The 23,401-nt window shown below is 42.9% G+C and overlaps 1 long non-coding RNA gene across 7 annotated transcripts in view; it reads left to right on the top strand.

Annotated features, from left to right (window-relative positions):
- LOC140596308 (uncharacterized) overlaps positions 1-22,846 on the top strand; it is a 248,193-nt gene extending 225,347 nt beyond the window's left edge. For 3 of the 7 annotated variants that reach the window (XR_011998348.1, XR_011998349.1, XR_011998343.1), the window contains one exon: positions 21,339-22,846. This is a non-coding gene — a long non-coding RNA (uncharacterized lncRNA). Of the gene's footprint in view, positions 1-4,626; positions 5,157-6,159; positions 7,441-21,338 lie in introns of those variants that run through there. The other 4 variants (XR_011998345.1, XR_011998347.1, XR_011998346.1 and 1 more) reach the window with 2 other exon arrangements.
- Positions 22,847-23,401: the final 555 nt, after the last annotated feature.

The raw sequence follows: 23,401 nt of genomic DNA on the forward strand, positions 1-23,401 counted from the left end.
ACCACGAGGCACTGCTCCAGCTGGCTGCCGGTAGAGCTAACGCTGTCCTTAGTTCTTGAGCCTCAGAATGGTGACTTTCTGACTCTTGTCAACTGGACTAGCCAGGTTCAGCTAACTTATTAGTACCTAGCTCTGTTGTAATGCAGTCTTATTTGATTTGGTTTACCTGTCCCGTAATCTGGGGTGACAGATTGGGTTTCACCAGCATTGCACCCCGGCTGCTACCCGAGGATGAGACAGGTGGCATTCATCCTAAGGAGTCAGGACGCAAACCTGTGTTCCTTGTTCCCTTCCAGAGCCTGACTACGGATAACTTTTACCTCTGGGATCCTTCAGTAGGATTTCTCAGACAAAATGGCAAGCTACTTTGTCATTGGTAATCATAATCAAAACTGTGATTGCCATCAGGAATCATTTCCTCAACAACTGGATCTGTGCCTGCGTTCTGCTACCCCTTAAGGGGAGAGGAATGAAAAAAAAGGGGGGGAGAGGAATGAGAGAGATACAGTCTTATGCCAGGAGAGCATTTGGTCTGGTATGGGAGACAGTGTGGTGAGTGTTGTGGTGGGGGAAGCATACAGGGTGTCACGGGGGGCACAGAGGAGGGACACCATTCTCATCCTTGGGACTTTTCATAAACTTCCTGAGGAAATGTTTCCTGATCTGAGTCTCAAAAGGGAAACCAAGTTATTAGACAAAACCAAAAATGGGAATTCAGCCCAATTAAAAGAAGAGAAGAGTTTGACTACAGTGTAAGATGTAAGGAGGGTAGCAGAATGAGATAATAATAATAATAACAACAGCAATTCTGTTATTATACTCTATTTATATACAATACAGGTATTATTAACATTAATATAATATATTATTGATTAAATATAATACTAACTTACATATTACTGTTATTATAGCAGGTAAAACCTAGCACTTGCCACGCCTCAGTCACTGTTCACTATTTAATGATTGATAACTCATTTATTTTTTTTTTAAAGATTTTATTTATTTATTCATGAGAGACACACAGGAAGAGAGGCAGAGACAGAAGCAGGTTCCATGCAGGAAGCCCGATGTGGGACTCGGTGCCCTCAGCCAACCGCTGAGCCACTCAGGCATCCCTGATAACTCATTTAAATGTCCAAGCAAAACAGCTAATAATTTTAATGGCTAAAATTTAATGAGCACACGTTGTACACCAGGCACTAGACTAAATGGTCTTAATGCATGATCTAATTTAATCCTTTTTTTAAAAAAAGATTTTATGTATTTATTCATGAGAGACACAGGGAGAGAGGCAGAGACGCAGGCAGAGGGAGAAGCAGGCTCCATGCAGGGAGCCTGACGTGGGACTCGTTCCCAGGACCCCGGGATCATGCCCTGAGCCGAAGGCAGATGCTCAACCACCGAGCCAGTCAAGCGTCCCTAATCTAATCTTATTTTATTCCTAGTATATAGACTAGGCAACTGAGCTTCAGAGAGATTTAAGTCATGAACCCCAGGCCACATAGATCACAAATATCTGAGCTGGGATTTGAACCCCAAGACTGATTCTTGACCACTAGGTTACAGAGAAGCAGCTGTTCCCTTTCAGTGCCTGTTGGACAGACACCACTATGGTGAAAAATGATCCCACCTTAGGTAAGATTGCCTGGATGCTAATTCAGCCTCTTGGAATTCTTTCCGGAATAAGGCAGGTTACAATAAAATAATGCGCACCCAAATGGATCCTGAAGCCAACACAGAGGTAAAAATTGATTACTTCTGAAGAAGGATCTCTCTGTGCAAGACTTGACAGGGTTCAGAAAACATTATTGGGCAGAATTTCTGCATCCGTGAGAAGATCTGGGGTCCTGGAAGGTCTGTTTTAGAAACACCGTGAAGCCCGTCTAGCCAGAGTAAACAGAGCATCACAAATGGGTTCCAATGCCAATGGCGAGGAGCTTTTTGTGCAAAAGGGCTCAATCTTCCTTCCAGGCCATGGAAAGCCAATTTCCTGTCTGGCAAAGCTTGATCTAGGTTGCATCCAGCTGCACTCCTCTGGGACTTGTGATACCACCTCTGCAACTTTGATTGTGTCTGTGGCTTCAGCTCTGTTTGCTTTTATACCTGAGTTCTGGCCCTGGCTCTCACATCCATTAGCTGTGTGACTGTGGGTGTGTCCCTTAACCTCTGAACTTTCCTCACCCGTCACGTGGAGCTATTGGTTCTCACCTCCCTACCTCTCCAGATTGTGGGGGATAAAATGAGGTGATATGTGGGCCGAGGCTTAGAGACTGAAAAACATGAAATGAACATAAGGGGTGATTCTTTTTCTCTGTCCATTTGGCTTGTCTCCTGCATTGACATTTTAAAATTCATTACGGACAGGAGTACAACTTTCTCCTGACTTTTGGGAACTTGAGAATAGGAGTCTGTTAGTTTTGTTGAGCATTTGCCTAGAGGCCATCTTTGTGCTTCTGGCAACCTACTTTATTAGCCCTTAGCAGCTGTGTATTTCTTTCATATTATTATGATTTTATTTTGTAGAGTTTCTAGAGAGTGCTTCAACCCCCTGCCCTGCCCCGCCCCTGCTTCCTTTTGAAAATAGTGGCTCTTGGTTGTCCTCTGAGCTCTTGAATAGTAGCAAAAGCCCCAAGCAGGCCTGGGCAGACTCCTTTCACTTGTGTGGGTGAGCACACTAATGGCAGTAATTAATTGCGCGGGGCAGGGCTTTGTAAACTAAGGACAAGTGAGTGAGTCATGGTACACAGGCTGACCCCCTCACCTGGGCAGCCTCTGAGGACACCTGCCTCAGATCATTAAGGCCTCTTGCCCAATTGAGTCTGACCGCCTCTGCTGGTGGGAGTGAACAAAGCCAAGCTTTTACTAGCTGGAGTGCAGAGATGAATAGAATTAGGCTCTTCGGCCAGGCCTGGCCCAGACAGCTGCTCATGCAAAGGGGTTTCAAATGAACGTGTTTCTATTTAGAGCGTGTATGTTTTGATTGAATTTGAAGAAAAGCATGAGGTGGCTCCCCCTTTGGAAAACAAACTAATTATGTACTCCCGTGTTGTCTGGTGGTTGGAAGCTGGACATGTCCACAACAGCACTTCATGGAAAGAATTTTCTTCCCTGTTGAACGTGAGACTTGTCTGCAGGACCACAGCTGGTGCTTTTGCAAAATCACATGGCTAGTGGATTAAAAGGACCCTGTAGGGAAACCTTGAGCAGAGTAAATGTTCTTTTTTTATTTTTTTATTGGGACTACCACTTCATAATTTTTGTGTTCCATTAATTTGAATTGGTACATGTTGGGTTTTCCCTGGAATCTGGATATGGGGTCGGGTCTAGTAAGGTGATTTGTTCTGTGTGCAGTTGAAAGGGTTCCAGGGAGGCAAGAGCTGGTGGACCAAGTGACACCCCAAGGCAGTTATTGGACTGAACCATTTGCATTTCCATTCAGGTCATGCTGTCTCGGCCAAGCTGTTGACTTAGCGCTGTTTTGACTTGGGTGGCTTTGACTCTTCCATTCAGGCTTTAGAAACATCATTGAGTTAACAGGCCACACACCAATTCACCCTTCTCCCTCCCTACTCTTCAATCCCTTTGTGTTAGATAAGGAGGCCTTTCCCTGCTACAAAAAGGTAGCAGGCCTAAGTTTCCATGAGCTCTATGCCCCTTATACCACCCCCAATTTAGTCTTTGTGCAAGGCTGCTTTTGTTTCCCTCCAAGAATTAAAAGTTAATTGATACCTCAAATGGATGTTGGTCACAAAGCATTTCGCCATCCAATGCAGTCCTGCATCCCATTAGATTAACCCTCTTCTTCAGTTCATTGTAAATAAACATCCCACCACAAAAAAAGCTTACCTACCTGAAGAATTGTATTCATTTGGGTTCTGCAGTAGGGCTAAAATTCTATGACAATGTCACTGGGTTAATTAATTTAGATTAATGACTCTTGGAGTCCTGTTTTCCTTTGCCGTCCCTATTTGTCACAGACTGCTGAACAAGTATTTCCAAATGTCTGAATTTATCAGGCTATCCAGAGTTCTTCCAGAGATGGGTAGTCATCTCAGCCCTAGACCTCTAATTGCAATACTGAAAATCCTCCTAAATGAATCAAATGTTGGATCCTGATGTGATGATCCAATATAGATGGGCTGTACATTCGTATTATTCTGATAGTTTGTTTTCAGAGAAGAGAAATATGTAGGTTCTCTTCCAAACATGGAAAAAAAACATTTTCAGGGGGTCAACTAAAGGTGCAGTAGAATTCACCCAATTAAGTTGAGAAATACAGAAATAAAGGACATAGTTATGTTAGATTTTGCAGTTACTACAGAATATGCAAGAGTGTACACCAGTGTTCTGACCTGTCCTGGAAGAATCTGGGTTTTAATAAGGTGTTCTGGAATTTTGGGGTTTAGATATGAGGAAGTTATCACTAATGATAAACAAACCTTCCCCATTAGCTAGTTTTTGTTAACTCTTAGCTAAGGCCACACAAATAGAATAATTTTTGCTGCCATTAGAAACATGGGTTTTCTTTTTCTTATAGGCTAAGCTAATCATTAATTCAGTAACATGGTGGAAGGGCTTGGTGGGCATTTAATATACACTTAATCAGGGTTCCTATTTCTATTCCAGATGGTCCCACCTGCCACATAATGTTTCCCACACCTTGTGGCGTATCAAAATGAAACCATTACTTCTCCAAAGAAGTCATACAAATGGCCAAGAAGCACATGAAGAGGTGCTCAATGTCATCAGTCATAAAGGAAATATAAATCAAAACCACGATGAGAGATTATTTCACACCCACAAGAGTAGCGAAAATGAAACAATCAGATTTAGCGAGCGTTGGCCAGGACATGGAGAAATTGGAGCTCTCTTTGTTGATGGGAATGTAAAATACGGTGTAGCCATTTGGGAGAACAGTCTGGCAGTTCTTCAAAATGTTAAACATAGGTTACCACATGACCCAGAAGTTCCACTCGTAGGTGGAACCCAAGGGAATGGAAAGCATATGTCTACACAAAAACTTGTACTCAAATGTTTAAAGCAGCATTATTCATGAGAGCCAAAATGTGGGAACAACCCAATTGTCCATTGATGGATGAGTGGATCAACCAAATGTAAAATATCCTTACAGTAGAATATTATTCAGCCCTGCAATGGAATGAAGTGCTGATACGTGGTGTAACATGGGTGAATCTTGAAAACACTGGGCTAAGTTGAAGAAGCCAGACACAAAAGGGCACAGAGAAAAGCAATCTTTTGGGCAGCCTGTGGTTTAGCGCCTGCCTTTGGCTCAGGGTGTGATCCTCGAGTCCTGGGATCTAGTCCCACATCAGGCTCCCTGCATGGAGCCTGCTTCTCCCTCTGCCTGTGTCTCTGTGCCTCTCTCTCTCTCTCTCTCTGTGTGTGTGTGTGTGTCTCTCATGAATAAATAGATTTTAAAAACAAAAAAAATCATTAAAAAAATAAAAGCAAAAAGAAAATCTTTTGCCTACTACATTCAAGGTATTATGAATAACCAAAAAAGCCAAAAGCAAGACAGTATGATTTTCCTTGCAATGGGTACTCAAGGGCTTAAGGGTGTTTCAGTGACTCAATACTTTGGTTTATATTTAGATGAAAGTAAATTGGTCCCTATTAGTTTTCTAAGCCATCCCCAAAATTCTAGTTGTATTTTGTATTTTGAAGTTTTCTGGCTCATTGGTTCAAGTGATGGAGTAAAGGCAAGCTGGTGGGTGGAACTTTTTAGCCTTTGTAACAAACATTTCCTCTGAGTTGCAGTCAGGTCTGTCAAAGCTCAAAGCTGGTGGTGGGAAACACTTAGACTTGCATACTGAAATGTTTAATCATAGAACAAATATTTCCTTCTGAAAGGAGAATAGCCACCTGCACTTGTATAGCTGATGACTTAAGCCATTTGGAAATATCAGGCCCTCCTTTCCTTTGGTACCAACCTCTCCTTGATCAGAAAAATAACCAATCCTGTCACTGTGGCCCAGAAACTGAAGGGAGCGGTGTGCCCAGCCCACTGATTACTTACCAGTAAAGATAGTGACTCATGTTTTTGAGTTCTTACCATGCAGCACTATACTAAATGATTTGCACCCGTCATTGTTAAATCCTCACACCTCGATCAGATAGATTTTATTATCATCTCTACAGGTGGTGAAGCTGAAGCACGAAAAGATCACACATCTACCAAATTTGAACCTGAGATTTAATGCCATGACTGTGATGCCAGAGTCCTGCCCTTAGCCACAACAGTGTTATCATGCGCCTTAGCTTTTCAGACTTCTCAATTTTTTAAATGCATGGGATTCCTATAGCTCTGTGACTATAGCATTGATGCTCCATTGGGGGTGCTTTTGACCCCAGGGGATATTTGGAAATATCTGGAGACGGTTTGGGTGGTCATGACTGGGGTTTAGGGTGGGAAATGCTACTGGCATTTAGTGGGTAGACATCAGGAGATGTCAAGGGTGCTGCTAAACAGGGCAGTAAGAGGACCACTGGAGAGCCCAGGTGGCTCGGCAGTTTAGCACCGCCTGGGGCCCAGGGCGTGATCCTGGAGAGCCGGGATCGAGTCCCACATTGGGCTCCCAGCATGGAGCCTGCTTCTCTCTGAGCCTGTGTCTCTGCCTCTCTCTCTGTGTCTCTCATGAATAAATAAATAAAATCTTTTTTATAATAAATTTATTTTTTATTGGTGTTCAATTTACCAACATACAGAATAACACCCAGTGCTCATCCCGTCAAGTGCCCCCCTCAGTGCCTGTCACCCAGTCACCCCCACCCCCACCCTCCTCCCCTTCCACCACCCCTAGTTCGTTTCCCAGAGTTAGGAGTCTTTATATTCTGTCTCCCTTTCTGATATTTTCCACACATTTCTTCTCCCTTCCCTTCTATTCCCTTTCACTATTATTTATATTCCCCAAATGAATGAGAACATATAATGTTTGTCCTTCTCCGATTGACTTACTTCACTCAGGATAATACCCTCCAGTTCCATCCACGTTGAAGCAAATGGTGGGTATCTGTCATTTCTAATGGCTGAGTAAAAAATCTTAAAAAAAAAAAAAAGAGGACCACTAATAGTGTCACGCTGAGCCACTTTGGCACTGCAGACAGAAGGGAAAAATCAGCAAGAGCGATCCTGCCTTCTTTCAGTTTTGACATTTTGTTTATCGTGGATTTTTTGGCATCAATTTTGATCTAAGAATATATTAAAGTAGTATTAATCCTCGTTACTAAAATTTTTGGTGTCCCCTTACATTTTGTGCCCAAGGCAAGCGCCTCCCCCTGGCCCTGGCCCTGCGGCTAAACATTCTTCAGTGTATAGGACAGCCCCCAACCCCAAGACTTATCTGGCCCCAAATGTCAGTCTTTTTTTTTTTTTTTAAAGATTTTATTTATTTATGAGAGAGAGAGAGAAAGAGAGAGAGAAAGGGAGAAAGAGAGGCAGAGACACAGGCAGAGGGGGAAGCAGGCCCCATGCAGGGAGCCCGACATGGGACTCGATCCTGGGTCTCCAGAATCAGGCCCTGGGCCGAAGGCGGCGCTAAACCGCTGAGCCACCCGGGGCTGCCCCCAAATGTCAGTCTTGCTGAGATTGAGAAACATAGACTCGAAGCAGTGGAGCGATTTTCCCCATGGAAAGGCAAAGAGCATAAAGGGAAGCGCAAATACCAAGGTATTACTCCAGCCCGGGGACTGCCGGCCGTTCCTCTCGCACAGGTGTCGTCTGCCTCTGCCGCCCGCCCCGGGCCCCCAGGCTGCCCTGCCCTCCAGCACCCGAGCTGTCATCTCGCTGTGAACTGGGTCATTGAACCGCACTTGCACACGCTCGCAGAAACCATGCAGCAGGTTGCTCCAACTACACCCGTGTAGACCCGGGTGGTTGCCCCCAGCCACAGAAATAGGTTTCAGATCCTCTGCTGATAAATTTGGGGGCCGTTTCGCTAAAGAGCATGGCTGATGGCACATTGGGGGCCGCGGGGAGACACGGTCAGTTGTTGCCACTCAGGTGCTCCAGACTGTCTTTCCCGATGTCATGTCCTACTTTGACAGGAGCGCTAACCGGGTTTTATTTTATTTTATTTTTTATTTTTTTTTGAGGATTTTATTTATTTATTAGACACAGAGAGAGAGATAGACACACACACACACACACACACACACACACACAGAGAGAGAGAGAGAGAGAGAGAGAGAGAGAGAGAGAGAGAGAGGCAGAGACACAGGCGGAGGAAGAAGCAGGCCCCATGCAGGAGCCCGACGTGGGACTCGATCCCGTGACTCCAGGATCACGCTCTGAGCTGAAGGCGACGCTAAACCGCCGAGCCACCCAGGGATCCCCGCTAACCAGGTGTTAAACCACACGGCTGTTCTCGGCAAAAACGCCCTGTCCCTGCTTCTTGCTGCTCTGAGCAGGAAAGGATGCGGCGGGGCTGCGGGGACTTGCTGACGGCCTGAAGTTCAAATCCCTCCTCCTCTGTTTAGTAGATGCACGACCTCGGCCAGAGCAGGTAGCCTCTCTCGGCCTCGGTTTTCAGGGCCAGGCAGGATAATATCACGTAGCCGGTGGAGGCATTAGGGGGAGAACGAAATGTGATAGGTTGTGTAACCTAATACTCACTGAAGGTTACTTCTGTTCCCTCCTGGGAAAAGTGGATCAGGAAAGGTGAATTTTATTCAAAGGAAAGGCTTGGTGGTTCCGATTTTTTAGACATAGAAAAACGTCTTACTTCTTTTGGGAGAAAAATAAACTTGATTTCATCATCTCGAGCTGAAATAACGGTAGAACGTCAGAACCTTGTAAAGTTCTTAGAAGATTTCACCATACAAATCCATCCGAACATCACTTTAAGGCTAGCAAGCTGTTAATTTATTTGTCCACTTTTTCCTGAAGCAGATCTTTACCTTATTCCTAAAGCCATCTGGGCTGGTTTAGCTGGGCCAGAACCCAGAGCTAATGAGGCCGAGGTCAGGGCTGGATCCCCATGGGGAGCAGTTAGCTCTGCTCCGGTCTTTGGCCCGACCCTGGTCCCCTAACCCTACCAGCTGGCTTTCTACCATGTGTTTGCTCCAAGGGGGGTGACAAGAAGAGTGTGGCTGTGGACCCTCACTACCAGCAATATAGCTGAAGGCCTGAGTGTTTGTGTGAAAAGGCTGCATGAGAAAACCGATTCCCCAATTCCACTGGGCCTTGACGACAGATGATCAGCATTGATGGTCATATAAAGGCACCGATCGCAGTACAGTTTATAATTATTTTCTTCCTAATTTATCTCCTTTTCCTGAATGACTGGCCCCATCAGAGAGTAGCAGCCACTTCCTGATGCTCCGACATGGTCCTTGGTCATTTAAGGCTGCATAGCTGATGCCTGCTGTTGTCAGCAATGCTGTGGCAAGAACCTTCTGTGAAGCTTGCAACCAAGGTTAAACATTGGGAAGAGGCTCTTGTTAGTAGCATCCCATTACTGTTGCTATGATACCTTTGGTGCGTTGACTACAAAGCATCAACAAAAAACCTCCTGATCCGAGGTGGAGGCAGTTTTTCATATGGCTTTTGATTTGTCTTCTGTTGCATGTGTGTCTTTTAAAGGGCATTTGCTGACCCATTGCACCCGTATCACAGAACAGCACATGTTTTACCATTTTGGTTGTAAACAGAAAAATTATCCACTCAAATACCCAGTAAAGAGATGGTTTCTCCCAGGACTTTTTACCTGTCTCATTCATTAGTCTCAAAACAGGAATGAAACCAATGTAAAATTATATCTCATTTGCACTCTCATCTTCAGTGTTTTACGGGCCTTCTACTCCTTTTGGAAGCATTTCTGGTAGCACCATACGTAAAAACAGAAACTATATTTTGTATGAATACAATTATATACAGTTCAGGTAAAGAAATGTCAGAGGGAAGACTAAGAACATTTTCGGGCATGGCTATTTGTTATGGAAAATTTCCAGCATGTAAAAAAGTAGATTAATAAAATGAACCCTCGGTACCAATCACCCAGTTTTCATGACCATGCTTGTTTCATCTCTCCCCTAATTTACCCCCCTTCCTAATTATTTTGAAGGAAACTTAAGATATCTCATTTCACCCATAACTATTTTTTTAAAGATTTTATTTATTTATTCATGGGAAACACACAACACACACACACAGAAACAGAGAGAGAGAGAGGCAGAGACACAGGCAGAGGGAGAAGCAGGCTCCATGCAGGGAGCCCGATGTGGGACTCGATCCTGGGACTGCGGGATCACGCCCTGGGCCAAAGGCAGACACTCAACCACTGAGCCACCCAGGTGCCCCTCACCCATACTTACTTTAATAGATAGTGCTGCAACATAAAGATGTCAAGAACATTTTAAATAGATTTGAAAAATGGCAGAAAGTCATGTGATGGGGGAAATATCTTGAGTAATGTTGGCTCTCCTGGTACCACATTTTTTGCATCACAGACTTAAAACCTGAAGAATTGATTAAAGGGAGCAGAAGGGAACAGGATGTTTGGGAGCCCTTAGAGGACTGTCACAAGATGAGGCAAAGATATGGATAGCAAGGTGGGTGATCCAGAAGAAGTCTGCCACCAAGCTGTCCTGCAGACTGTGGCTGGGAAGAAGTCAGAAAGAAGAGTTGGGCCAATGATAAGAAGAGCAGCTCATCCAAAGGAGTACAACAAGTGAGGGGTGCCTGGGTGGCTCAGTCGGTTAAATGTCTGCCTTTGGCTCATGTCTTGATCTCAGGGTCCTGGGATCAAGCCCTATGTCAGGCTTCCTGCTCCTCGGGGAGCCCACCTCTCCCTGTCCCTCTGCCTGCTGCTCCCCTTGCTTGTGCTTTCTCCACAAAATCTTTAAATAAATAATAAAATCTTTAAAAAGAAAAGAAGTAAACCAAGTGAGATTTGAATAAAATAAATAAATAAATAAATAAATAAATAAATAAATAAAATCTTTAAAAAGAAATGAAGTAAACCAAGTGAGATTTGAGCAGATTGCTCCTATTTCTTTAAAAGTGCCCCTGAGGTGGTGGAAAGGGAGGTGGGTGGGGGGTGGGGGTGACTGGGTGACGGGCACTGAGGGGGGCACTTGATGGGATGAGCACTGGGTGTTATGTTATATGTTGGCAAATTGAACTCCAATAAAAAAATAATAAAAATAAAAAATAAAAAATAAAAGTGACCCTGAAATCATCATAACGGTTGCCAAGATCTCGTGCGCACTTACTGTATGCAATGTACAGTTTGTGGATTATCTCCTGTAATCCTCAAAGTGTCAGCGCTATGTACTGTTCTTGTCCCCATTTTACAGATGAGCAAAGTGAAGCCTAGAGAGGTCTGAGGGCGGGGCTGTGATGCGAATGTAATCAGCCTGACCCCAGTGCCATGTTTGTAACTACCAGTCTGCCTTTCAACCAACTTTGAAAGCAGTAGATTAAGGGTTCAGTATAGCTGTTTTAAGACTTCTGTCTTTGACCAGAGAGATTTAGAAAATGGATAGTCTTAAATTCGTGGGCACTGAGCCTTTTGTTAAACTCAGCTAAAGCTCATACCTGGTGATTTGGAGCACATGCCTCCATTCATTCATTTATTCATTCATTCAGCAAACAGTATGTGAGCCAGACACTGTGCTATGCCTGGACCATTCCTGCCCGGGGGGAACCCTTGAGTGTAAACTCTTTGCTTCAGTGTGAGTGTACCTCTTTCAAAAGTGAAGAATGCCAAAATTAAAGCTTGAATGCTCAGTCATTTGAACTCTCGGCTGTGAGTAACAGAGACATTCATTCTGTAGTTTAGGCAAAAAGGAAGAATTTATATAGACCCTGGGGTTCTCAAGGAACCCAGGGGATAATGCAGTTGGACTTCAAGAATGACCTGGGACCAGACATTGGGTTAGTGGTTGGGACTTTTCTTTCATTCCCTCTTGTCCCTGCCCCTCTCTGCATGTCAACTTGAATCTTTCTTTCTCTGCTCCCCAGGCTGCATGACAGTAGATGGCTATCCCTGGCACCCACATTGGCACTATAGGTCCAGCTACTCAGGTTAAGCCCAAGTTTCTCTTCATCTCAATTGCAAATTCATAGTCGGCTGCCCACAGTTGGGTCAGTCACCTGTGGTCAAGGGATGGGGGGGTCACACTGTACAAACGTGGCTGCTGGTAGCCCCCCTGCCATAACCCCTCCATGAAGAAGGTGGGGTAGTATCCAGGGAAGGAAGGCAGGGGGGAGGCCAGTAAGACAATCTAATAGGCATTCAATGAAGAAAATGGTAACAAATACTATAGAAGCACATTAAAATACATGTATTCGAGTTTCTAATACTTCTTTCTTTTTAAAAAAGATTTATTTATTTATTTATTTATTTATTTATTTATTTATTTATGGGAGAGAGAGTGGGCCAGGGGACAGAGGGAGAGGGAGAGAGAGAATCTTAAGCAGACTCCCCGCTGAGCACAGAGCCCAATCCCAGGGCTCCATCTCATGACCCTGAGATCATGACCCGAGCAGAAACCAAGAGTTGGATGCTTAATCGACTGCACCCCCCAGGTGCCCCTCTTATACTTCTTTCTGAGATGAAAATTAGGAAGCCAACAAATCAAATAATACTCAAATATCTGCCATTTGTCCACAGGCACAATCATGACAATTATTATATAACATGTATCCCACAGTATCAAATGACTTGTCTTGATTCTAGATAGAAACATTTGAAGTCTATCAGTTGGACTACCAAAAGAAAATTCTGAGTACCTCCCATGGCCAGTGGAAACTTCTTCAGTTTTATTTCAGGTACCTAAAAGTTTCTAAATTGGAGAGAGAACTTCGAAACCTTATGCTTACTCAAGTTCTTGAGACTGCAAAAGGAATTTGCTTTTTACTTTCTGTACTTTTGGCAGTTAGGAGAATACAATGAATGCTACATGTCCCTGAGCACTGGTAATTGTGCTTTTAAAAATAATGCTTCCAGTTCCAAATTATACTCAGAATTAATCCCATAATACTCAAAAAATGCATTGCATTCTTCTAGTGGGTGCCTTTTTGCTTTTAGCATTAGCTAATATGTCATTGTGCCTCACAAATAACGCTGCCTATTGTATACTTGACTTTGCGTGTAACTGTGTGGTTGAAAGTAAGAAAAATCTTTCCTAGGTGGGGTGGTGATTTTCAGCTATTTAATTCAGTTTCACACTCAGTGAAGGAGAATGCTAGCAGTTATAGCAACATTATTATTATTGGAATTGGCCCGACTCATCAATGGCCTCCAATATTTGGCCAGTGGGACCTGGCAACAGTTATGAAGATGCAGGCTACATGGAACTGAACAGCCTGTCTGCGTTTTTCATTCCCTCTTGGGGAAGATGCAGCTTTTGTCAGAAGAGGGGGAGGCTCAACTCCTCAGGAAGGAGCTCTGTGCAAAAAGAAGCTGACTTTCTAGTTTAGACTCATGAAAAGTCATTGAGGGGATGCATGTAAATAAGAATTGCGGGGTCAATCCATCTGTCTTTAAGCCAGAATGATGCTTAACATTCCAGACCATGGCCTTCTGCAAACCACCAGAAGCCTCTTCAAAGGCCACCCCTGCCCTGTTCCCACCCTGCTAGCACAAGGGGGAAAATCCATCTTGAGATCTTTATTTTTTTTTAAGATTTTATTTATTTATTCATGAGAGACAGAGAGAGAGAGAGAGAGAGAGAGAGAGAGAGGCAGAGACATAGTCAGAGAGAGAGAAACAGGCTCCATGCAGGGAGCCCGATGCGGGACTTGATCCGGGACTTCAGGATCACGCCCTGGGCTGAAGGCAGGCACTCAACTGCTGAGGCACCCAGGCGTCCCCAATCTTGAGATCTTTAATAAGAACAATCGATAACCTTCTTATACTGCTTTACCATTTACAGATCACTTCCATGGGCAGCTTCTCATTAGATTAGAACCATCCATTTTACAGAGAAGGCTATTTGGTGTAAGAGAGAATACGCAACCTCTCTGTGGTTCCAATACCAGGAAGTCACAAAGCCAGGACTGAAATCTAGGTCTTTGGCTCCAAATCCTGTTCTTTCCCAAGCATACACGAATGGCTTCTCTCATAGATATGTATAGTTGGGACATCTCCAGGCCAAAGGATACCATGGCTTCTTGTCTCAAAGGAACTCGACAAGATTTAAGGACAGTTGTGTAGAGCAGGGATAAGGAAGTTGCTGTGTCATAGCCCCACGTCTAGCAAACGAATTACCGCAGTTAGTGATACATTAAGATTCCTCACAATTGCATCAAAAAACACACTTTGGAACTTTCGGGAGTGATGTGCAGGAGAAATAGAGCCTAGTCTGATAAGACGTTTGAAGACCTTTATTAGTATTTACTTACCTAGCTCGTGTTCCTGTTCTCTGAACATACCCCCACCTCACACTCCGGAAAAAGTAGGAAGGACATTGGGAAGTCCTTCCTAGCATTTTTTAAATACTTGATTTTGTTCAGATTTGTCCAGACAACAGATGTAGGCATCTGGCTTTGGGGAAGTCTGTAGAATCACCTTTATAAAGTGAGCTCCATTTGATGATTTTAAAATGACTTGATTTCTAAAACCTTGGCAGTTTTCTCTAGAGGCACAGCAGTATTGTGAAGGGAGATCAGCCTGTAGTCCTAGAGTGTTTTTCTTACAGGATTGTGTTTGCTTTTCTGTTATTCTCAGCCTTGTGGATGCTGCTGCAAAGCTATTGTTTGTCTAATTTTCAATTATGAGCATGAGTACATTGGAGACTTATAATTATTTTAACTCCTCCCGTACAGATTCCTAACTAGAGATACTACCGAGGACATAGCCAGGACATGCTGTTGAACATGCTGTTGAGCCTCTTTTAAGTTTATATAAACACTGAATATAAATATCAACCTCACTGCACCCCTTCCCCCTCTGGAAAGGAAAGTTCTGGTGCTTATGCAGTCAGAATTTTCTACATAGAAATCTGAGTGAAAGAGGACAAGATTTTAATGGGTGATAATAGTTGCATTATGGCCAGTTAGTTGCCTCTTGATTGTGTAGCAGAGTGAACTCTTTGCTTGATACATTCCCACCTGAACCAAACACTGTTATCTTCCTATTTCTTACACCCTTTCCCACTCACCTGGAACCGAACACTTCCCTTTGTTGTATCTTATCTAAGAACAAGGAAATGCCACTAGCTACAGGTAAATATGACCTTTGTGAACTAGCAGAAACGTTCCTCAATGGAATGGCTTGGAGCTCTGGTTTCCAACATGAGATTCATTTCAAAGTGGCCTAGTCAGAGTTTATACTTAACCATGGATTCCTTTGGAGTTGCTGGTGGTTTGTTGAGGCAATTGTGCCTAATGCTAGTAAAAACTATATTGCTTGCATTTATGGAAGTTTTGTTAAAATTTCTTAAAACAAGGAGTCAATACTGTAACATTGAAAAAAATATAATTAGTTGACTTTGTGATAGAAACTAGTGGTACTGACTGCTAAATGGGGCTTGAACTTATAGCCCTGAGATCAAGGCCTGAGCTGAGATCCAGTCGGTCGCTTAACCAACTGAGCCACCCCAGTGCCCCTAAATGGATATTCTTTATAAAATATCATCAGGGGTGACTAGATGGTTCAGTTGGTTAAGCATCCTACTCTTGATTTCGGCTCCGGTCATGATCTTCAGATCATGAGATCAAGCCCCACATCAGGCTCCATACTGAGTGTGGAGTCTGCTTGAGATTCTCTCTCTCCCTCTCCCTCTGCCCCTCCCTTATGCTCTCTGTCTCTGTCTAAATAAATAAATAAATCCTTTTAAAAAAGTCATCAAATACATATATTTAGGAAGTTGTAAAGACAAATTATTGTATAAAAATAGGTTTGCCAGAACATACACAGTGCTTAGTTAAATATGAATATCAGATAAACAATGAGTAATTCTTTTGTTTAAGTCTGCCCCATGCAATATTTTGGACCCACTTACACTAAAAAATTTTTGGTTTATCTGTAATTCAAATTTAACTGGGCCTCTTGTATTTTTATTTGTTAAATCTGGTAAGCCTAGTAAATAACACCTATTTCTCCATGATATGAAACCATCAGATCAAGTAATTCTTAATACACAGCTCAACTTAAACAAGCCTGTTAATAATGGGCAATCGACTGGAAAAGAGTATGTTTCAGCAGAATATCTATTAGTCTATTTTACAAATAATGTTAGAATTGTGTATAACGAAGTATATGCTTTGTATTCATTCTTAGAGCTCAAGGATCCTATGTTGTAATCAACCAATTTCTAGTAGACCACCCTGCCTTCTCATGTATGGATAACACTAGAAGGAGGTTGCAAATAACTAAAGGGACTAAATAGTTGATATATATCTGTTTTGTTGTTGTTATTTATTATTTTTATTCTTAGCAGCAGCAGCAACAATAACGAGGACTCACTATATGCCAGGCTTTGTACTTGTAATGCCTTTTCTCAGATTGACTCCTTGTAACAGCTTCCTGAGTAGGCTTTATTATTATTCTCCTTTTCAAGAGGATGATTCTGTAGCTCAGAAAGGTTATATAATTAGCCCAAGAGCTACTTGGCAGAACAAATTCTAGAATTCCAAGTTTCTGATCACTCTGCTGAATTCCTTCTATAAATGACTAACTCTGTACAGAGGTATCTCAACTTAAGATATGGGCCATGCTTTCACTTAAGTATCCATGGTATGGATTAATGTTGGAAAATTCTGCCTTGAGTTTTCAGATCTCACAAATAGTATAATAATACCAACTTAAGGACATCGTAGTTTGAGAATCGAAAACTGTTGAGAAGAACTTCATCTCATCAATTTCATTAATTTTATTTCGTACCTCATTCCAGAAAGCATTTCAAGCAACTTGATAACTTTTGTGCTGATTTATTTTCTGTTAAGATCAGGTTTTTAAAAAAATTTTGTTGGGAATGTGCTACTCAGTCATTTATTTAGCAAACGCTCTGAAAGCATTGCTGTGCTTGACTCTTGCCCTTAAGGAACATCACCTGGTCTGGGAGGGAGACAGTTAAAACAGAATCATGGCAAAGTCGTCTCTCAAAGACTTGGAAATCATCCAGAGATTAAATCTGTTCCAACATAACCTGAAACAAGAAGAAAGACAATTGAAATGACTTCCACCCATCCCTGACCCAATTCAGAAATTGCCACAAGTCTTGTGTTTTGCACTTTACCTCTGAGCTCAGTGTTAGCACCCTCTGGGCTTCCCTCCCTTCAAGGAAGAACTGGCTGCACTTTCTCAGCTGCCCCTTTTGTCACCTGATCTAGGATAAAAAGGAATTGGGAACTTTTGATGACTGCTCCTGCAAGGCCACATCTGATGGACTGCCCTCGGGTGGGTAGATGAGCCTCTTGATGGATAACATCGCTTAACCAGATGGCCTCCCCATTAGATCACATTCAAGATGTACTGGCTCCCGTGCTTCCTCCGTGAAATTCCACAGAGTTAGAAGAACTCTAATTTTCTGGATGAGGATACTGAGCCTCAGAGAAGAGAGGGGACATGCTAGGGGAAACAGCTAAGCAATTACAGAGTCAAGACTAGAACCTGGGCCTTCTGGTTTCCAGCCAAAAAGTCCTGGTGTCATACTGTTCAGCTTTGTACTGTCTTCAAACTGAATGTGGTCCTCACGGTCTCCTCTTTGGTCTAGAAACAGATTCTGTGGGGTGTCTCATAGAATGTAGCCATCATTTGCCACGAGCAGACGCATGCCCAATGAGAGTCCTGAAATAAATGACATATTCTCTCAGGTCGGAAAGCTTTCACATCTCAAGGCACACATTTGAAGCATAAACTAACAGCTCTTCCCCCACCAAAACAAAGCAGTTAGTAGTTTGTTGTTATTCCTGGGGAAACATCTTTCAAAACATGGTTTTTGGAGTTCTCTGAAGGAAGAAACTGGAAAGTTGGGGACGGAGGCATAGTAATAACTAGGTACAAGAAGTGGCATCCCAGAGGGTGGATTACAACCGGGCAGCTATAATAATACCCGAGTCACTTCTGTTGATTGGGAAAGAGGGAGATGGATTTCTCTTTAAAGGCATTCTCATTCTTTATATATGTGTTCTAGGTAATAACATTTGATTCCTGACTTTATCTGAGCTCTCTATGAATAAACCAGAGCTGTTACCAAACTGTTTGAAAATAGCCAGCCAGAGAAAAAAGCAATCAGCACGGTTATTTGGTAATGCATAGAGACCAAGCTGAATTTGTGTGGCATTTTGTAGATCCTGCTTTGGTCAGGGAAGCCAGGATCAATAATTAACATTTCCCAAATGCTTTAAAATTATTCATTGATCACAATAGCATGTCTGTAAAGAGATTTCCATATGAGAAGCATAAGGCTCTGATCTGTTTAGATCAGACCACCTGGTCCCCAATTGGCAGCCCCCAATTTACAAATGAATCATGTCATGTTCCAGACGTTAGTATGTGAGTCAGTTGGAAACCTTGAGCATGTTTTCACGTAGAAACAATATTATTTATGATGGTTTGTTTTTTTCGGCTATGGCAAACACTCCTGCCCTTCATTTACACCAGGGGTTGACTTCCAAGTTTATTTAATCATGGTGTAATTGACAGGCAAAAGTGTCACCAGTTAGCCTAGCAAACTAGAGGTGTGAGATCCCTATTTCTCAGAAGATAATGACAAGAAATTGGTGTGTGGGTGCTGTGATTCAGATTGCAGAACTCAAATCTACCTACCTAGAACTTAAATCCCCCAGAATTGCTCTGTCTCTATCATTTCTTATTTGTAAAGGGTTGAGCTATAATAACCTGTTGTGGTGCAGTCAATGAGGCAGCTGCTGTGGGGAGACCTGGCGCCTGAGCAGCCGGCCTTGAGAATTCTATGGTAGGGCACTGCCACTCATTTGTTCTGTAATATTGGACAAGTGACCCCTGTCCCCTGAGTGGCACTCAGGAAAGTAGAGTAAGACCTGTGGGGGGGATGTATTCCTGGTGTGCTTGGGTTCTAGCCGATGTCCCATTCCCAGCTCACTAGTTCTACCTGGAGAAGGTGGTGAAGGAATGAAAGAGGACTCATGAAATAACAAGGTGTTCAAGGGATCCCTGGGTGGCGCAGCGGTTTGGCGCCTGCCTTTGGCCCAGGGCGCGATCCTGGAGACCCGGGATCGAATCCCACATCAGGCTCCCGGTGCATGGAGCCTGCTTCTCCCTCTGCCTGTGTCTCTGCGCCCCTCTCTCTCTCACTGTCATAAATAAAAATAAAAAAAAATAAAAAAAAAACAAGGTGTTCGAGTTCCTGCTTTTAAAATTAGAAATATATATATATATGAATATAGAAGTAATATGTGCCTATTGTAAACAAATTGTGAAATGGAAATATTAAAGAGAAGAAAGTAAAATAATAATAATAATAATTTTACCACCCACAGAAAACTAACATCAATATTTTGGTAATTATTTAACTAACATTAAATAATTTTTCTGTTTGTGAGTGAGCACACACCTTTTAAAAAGTTACAATGGGATCCTACTAATATTGTTGGATGACTTCAAAAACTCTTAATAATAGCATATTGCTGATTATTTTCCGTGGTAAAAACTATGGGTCTACTTATTTCAAAAGCTTAGAAAATTTGTAAGTAAATAACTATAGGTCCACAGGAGCATTTTCAGCCACCACTTGGTAACCTATTGTATGGAGAAAGTGTCATTTGTCTGACCACTCCCCAGCTCCTTTTTGATGCGCCATACAGACTTCCCTGCTTGGTTTATGCAGGCCCTGGAGAGCTATTGTTAGTATCTGTTCCCAAATTCACATTCGGTGGGGTCACACTGGTAGCTTAAAATGGCCACCCCGGGTGTGCTGACACCACAGAAATGAACAAATGCTACAAATGGGGCTGTTTCTTTCTCTCACTGCTGGGAGAGCTGGTTTACTAGCACGGCACAGAGCGTGCCTCAGCTCACTCTCTGCCCTCACTTTGCCTAGCTCAGCTGGTCCTGTGAAGGGGGATGCTTGGGAGCAAAGGAACCAGCAACAAATAATCACAGTAACAACCAGTCCTCAAACGTTGATAACAGACCCGCCTGTGGTTAATGCTCCCATCACAAAGTACAGGCATTGTATCCTAACAATGGTGCGTAAATAAATAATAATAAGGTTTTGGAGGCCAAGTGTTTTGGCAAATAAATTAAAGCTGTGTTATCTGTTAACCCAGTACCAAGTTTCTGATTGAATAGATTACAGATGAGTAGCCCAGCCAGCAAGAAGGAGCATCTAAAAGAAGACCACAAATGGTGGTTTTGCTTTTTGTTTGGGATTTGTGTTGTTTCTGCCGGGGGAAAGAATGCTTACCAGTAGAATGGCTCCTGTGATCCCCAAATGATTGTTGTATTTATGTGGGACTTTAAACCCTGTGGGTGCAATACCGAGGATGAGGGCTGGGACTCTTGGATTCTTCTTTTCTGGTCAGGGCAAGACTTACTTCTAGTTTTTGGAAGGGGTACAAAAGAGGGCCAAAGAAATATGGGACTTATTACCCTTTGGGATGCCATAGACATGTCACTTCACTTCAAAAAGTGTGTTTTGCTTTTTGTTGGGACAAAGTAGCAAGGATATAGTGTTATAGGACACCTCATTAATCTCAGGGTTGTGACCTGCATCAGCTCATGTTTCTCTGTCCCTGACACAACACAGTACTTAGGGTGTCTCAGAAGCTGTGTTTTACAACATTCCTTTCCCCTCATTCCCACATCACTTGTAGCAGCGTAGTGTGGGGGTGAAGAGTGTACCCGGAACCTGACACATCCGGGTTCAAAGCCCAGCCCCCCCAACTTATAAACTATGTGACCCTGGCCATGTTTCATCAGATCCACTTTCTGCCTCAGTTTCTTTAGACATAAAATGGGACGATAATGGGCCTGTCTTGTGAGAGTCCATTGAAATGATGCGTATCAAATGCTTATTACATTGCCTGGCACTTAGCATAAGTCTAGTACCATCATAATTTTCCTGTATCGGTCTAGTTCTTTCCATCCATCTTACAGAAACGCTATCAAAAAGACTCTCCTGACTACTCTCATGTGGCCCCTGCCTAGGTGATCTTTGAATTGACTCAGCTCCTGCTTCAACAAAACTCATCTCCTGCTAAGCACCACACACACTGCCTAGTTCATCGGAGCATCAGCTTTTTCTCATGAAACAGATCCTAGAATTTGTCTCCAACCTCCTTATCCTTCTAGGCCCGTGTCCTCCAGGAGTCTCCCACAATCCCCCCAGCCCACAGTGCTTTCATAAACTCACATAACTGATGTTCTCTAATTCTGTCTTCCTCTCAGGATTACCCACTTGGTCCTAACCTGTGACAGCTCTGGAGCTGCTATAACAGACTTGCATCCAACCCCCATGTCGTGTGATAACTGCTCCAGATTCGGAAGGCACAGGGGCAAGACCTACATCCGTCTACCTGTGCGTTGGAAATAGGTTTGCCAGATTCAGCAAATACAAATACAGGATTCCCAGTTACATTTGAATTTCACATAAGCAAAAGGTGATTTTTTGGTATGAGTATATCCCCAATACTGTATGGAGGAATATTTACACTAAACATTATTTATGGGTTATCTGGAATTCTAATTGAAGAAGGTATCCTATACTTTATCTGACAATCCTATGGGAATTGAGGAGAAAGGAGAAAGCAAAAGATCTGTGACAAATCCTGTTTATGCAGGTCCTCTGAGAAAATTGACTCATTTAATACTCACCTTTTAACTCATATCGTCACCTGGGTTCTCTGTCTACCAGGGCCAAAGTGTACAGTTGTGCACTGGGCACTCACAACATCATTTTGTCTTCATCATGTTGACATCAAGACACTTATTTTTAACCATTTTCTGGCAGATGACAGTAAAGTGTCTTAATCTAACAATATCAATATATTTTGACAGTTTGTTGGAAGATGGAATTAAGCATCTCAAGGAAGAGGCACCTTTTTCTGGTTTACGCTAAGGGGTCATATGGCCAGTGGTAACCCAGTCCCCATTGCAGATTAGCTATAAAATGTGCTACAGGATTTTTTAAACCGTGAGTTGTGACCCATTAATGGGCTGGGAAATCGTTTCAGTGGGTCGCAACCAACATTAGTGATATAATGATGATGATGATAATGGAATAGAATATCAGAATGTATTCCACACAAGAAATGTGTTGTTAGAAGTTGTGATTTTATTTTACATGCCTTTGTCTTCTGTATGGTGAGAAAAAAATATATTTTTGATTGTCTCTCACTGTCAGAAAGGTTTGAAAAGCACTAAAATGGTGGTAAAAACCTTGAAATCTTGAGATCAGATCAGGGTACAAATTCTGGCTCTGCTACATGAAGCTGTGTAACCTTAGGCAAATGACTTGACCTTTCTGGGCCTTGCTTACCCCGTTTACAATTCGGGGATAATAATTGTGCTTGCCTCAAGGGTCGCACTGAGGATTTAATGAATTAATCCATGCAAAGCACTTAGCACGGGGCCTGGCATATAGCAGGGGATCAATGCAGTCTTTGCTGTTATTATCCATGATCGGTCCAGAGCTGCGAGGGTTGGGACAGACAGACTCACCAACTGTGTGTGAGCAGTGACAGCTGACAGCCAGATGTGGAAAGAAAGAGAATTCAGAATAATGCAAAAGCAGATGAGGTACAATAAAGGGTGTTCATATTGATGACCCTGAGTCATCAAGAAAAGGTTAAATGATGCCCAGAATGTTCCATTGAATAAAACAAACTCGTAATACATTTAGAAGCCTCTTCCAGTGCAAACTATCCAAATAAATAGGATGAACACTTAGCAGAAAATTTCAGTTAATTGGGCCATCAATTTATATGGAGTTCTGATTCCACCAAAGTTCTGGTTCTGCTGTATGTTCGGATAAACGAGATATTCTAGTCCTGTATTTTTCCTATAAGCAGATCTTGACTCCCAGGTAGGTGTCAGGCTCTCTGAGGACACAGACTGAACTCTGCATTCCTTCTGGATCCCCTGCAGAGTCAGCGTGGGGTCAGCACAAGGCTGTTGTACCTAGGCTCCCTATTCCCCAGGCTAAAATGTGGGGGCAGTCCTCCACCCCATATGCAGGATCCTTCTGCAAACTGGATCGGGTCCTAGCCCACACTGTGGGGGGAGGGGTGGTGGGTTTTCCTTCGTCTTGCTGCTAGCTTGCTTTGGGAGATGAGTGATGGCAGCACGGATATTAAGTCTGCAACTCTTCTCTTTCATAGGCATGTTGCTGCTTGTTAATGCTTGCTAGATGCTCACCAGGGGTGTGTGTGTGTGGGGGGGGAGCATGCATTATGACTTGAGAGCTTTTTATTAGACTAGTGGTTTAAAATTCTTTTGAGTATGAACACTTC

This window comes from Vulpes vulpes, chromosome X (assembly GCF_048418805.1).
Source record: "Vulpes vulpes isolate BD-2025 chromosome X, VulVul3, whole genome shotgun sequence".
NCBI classification, from domain to species: domain Eukaryota; kingdom Metazoa; phylum Chordata; class Mammalia; order Carnivora; family Canidae; genus Vulpes; species Vulpes vulpes.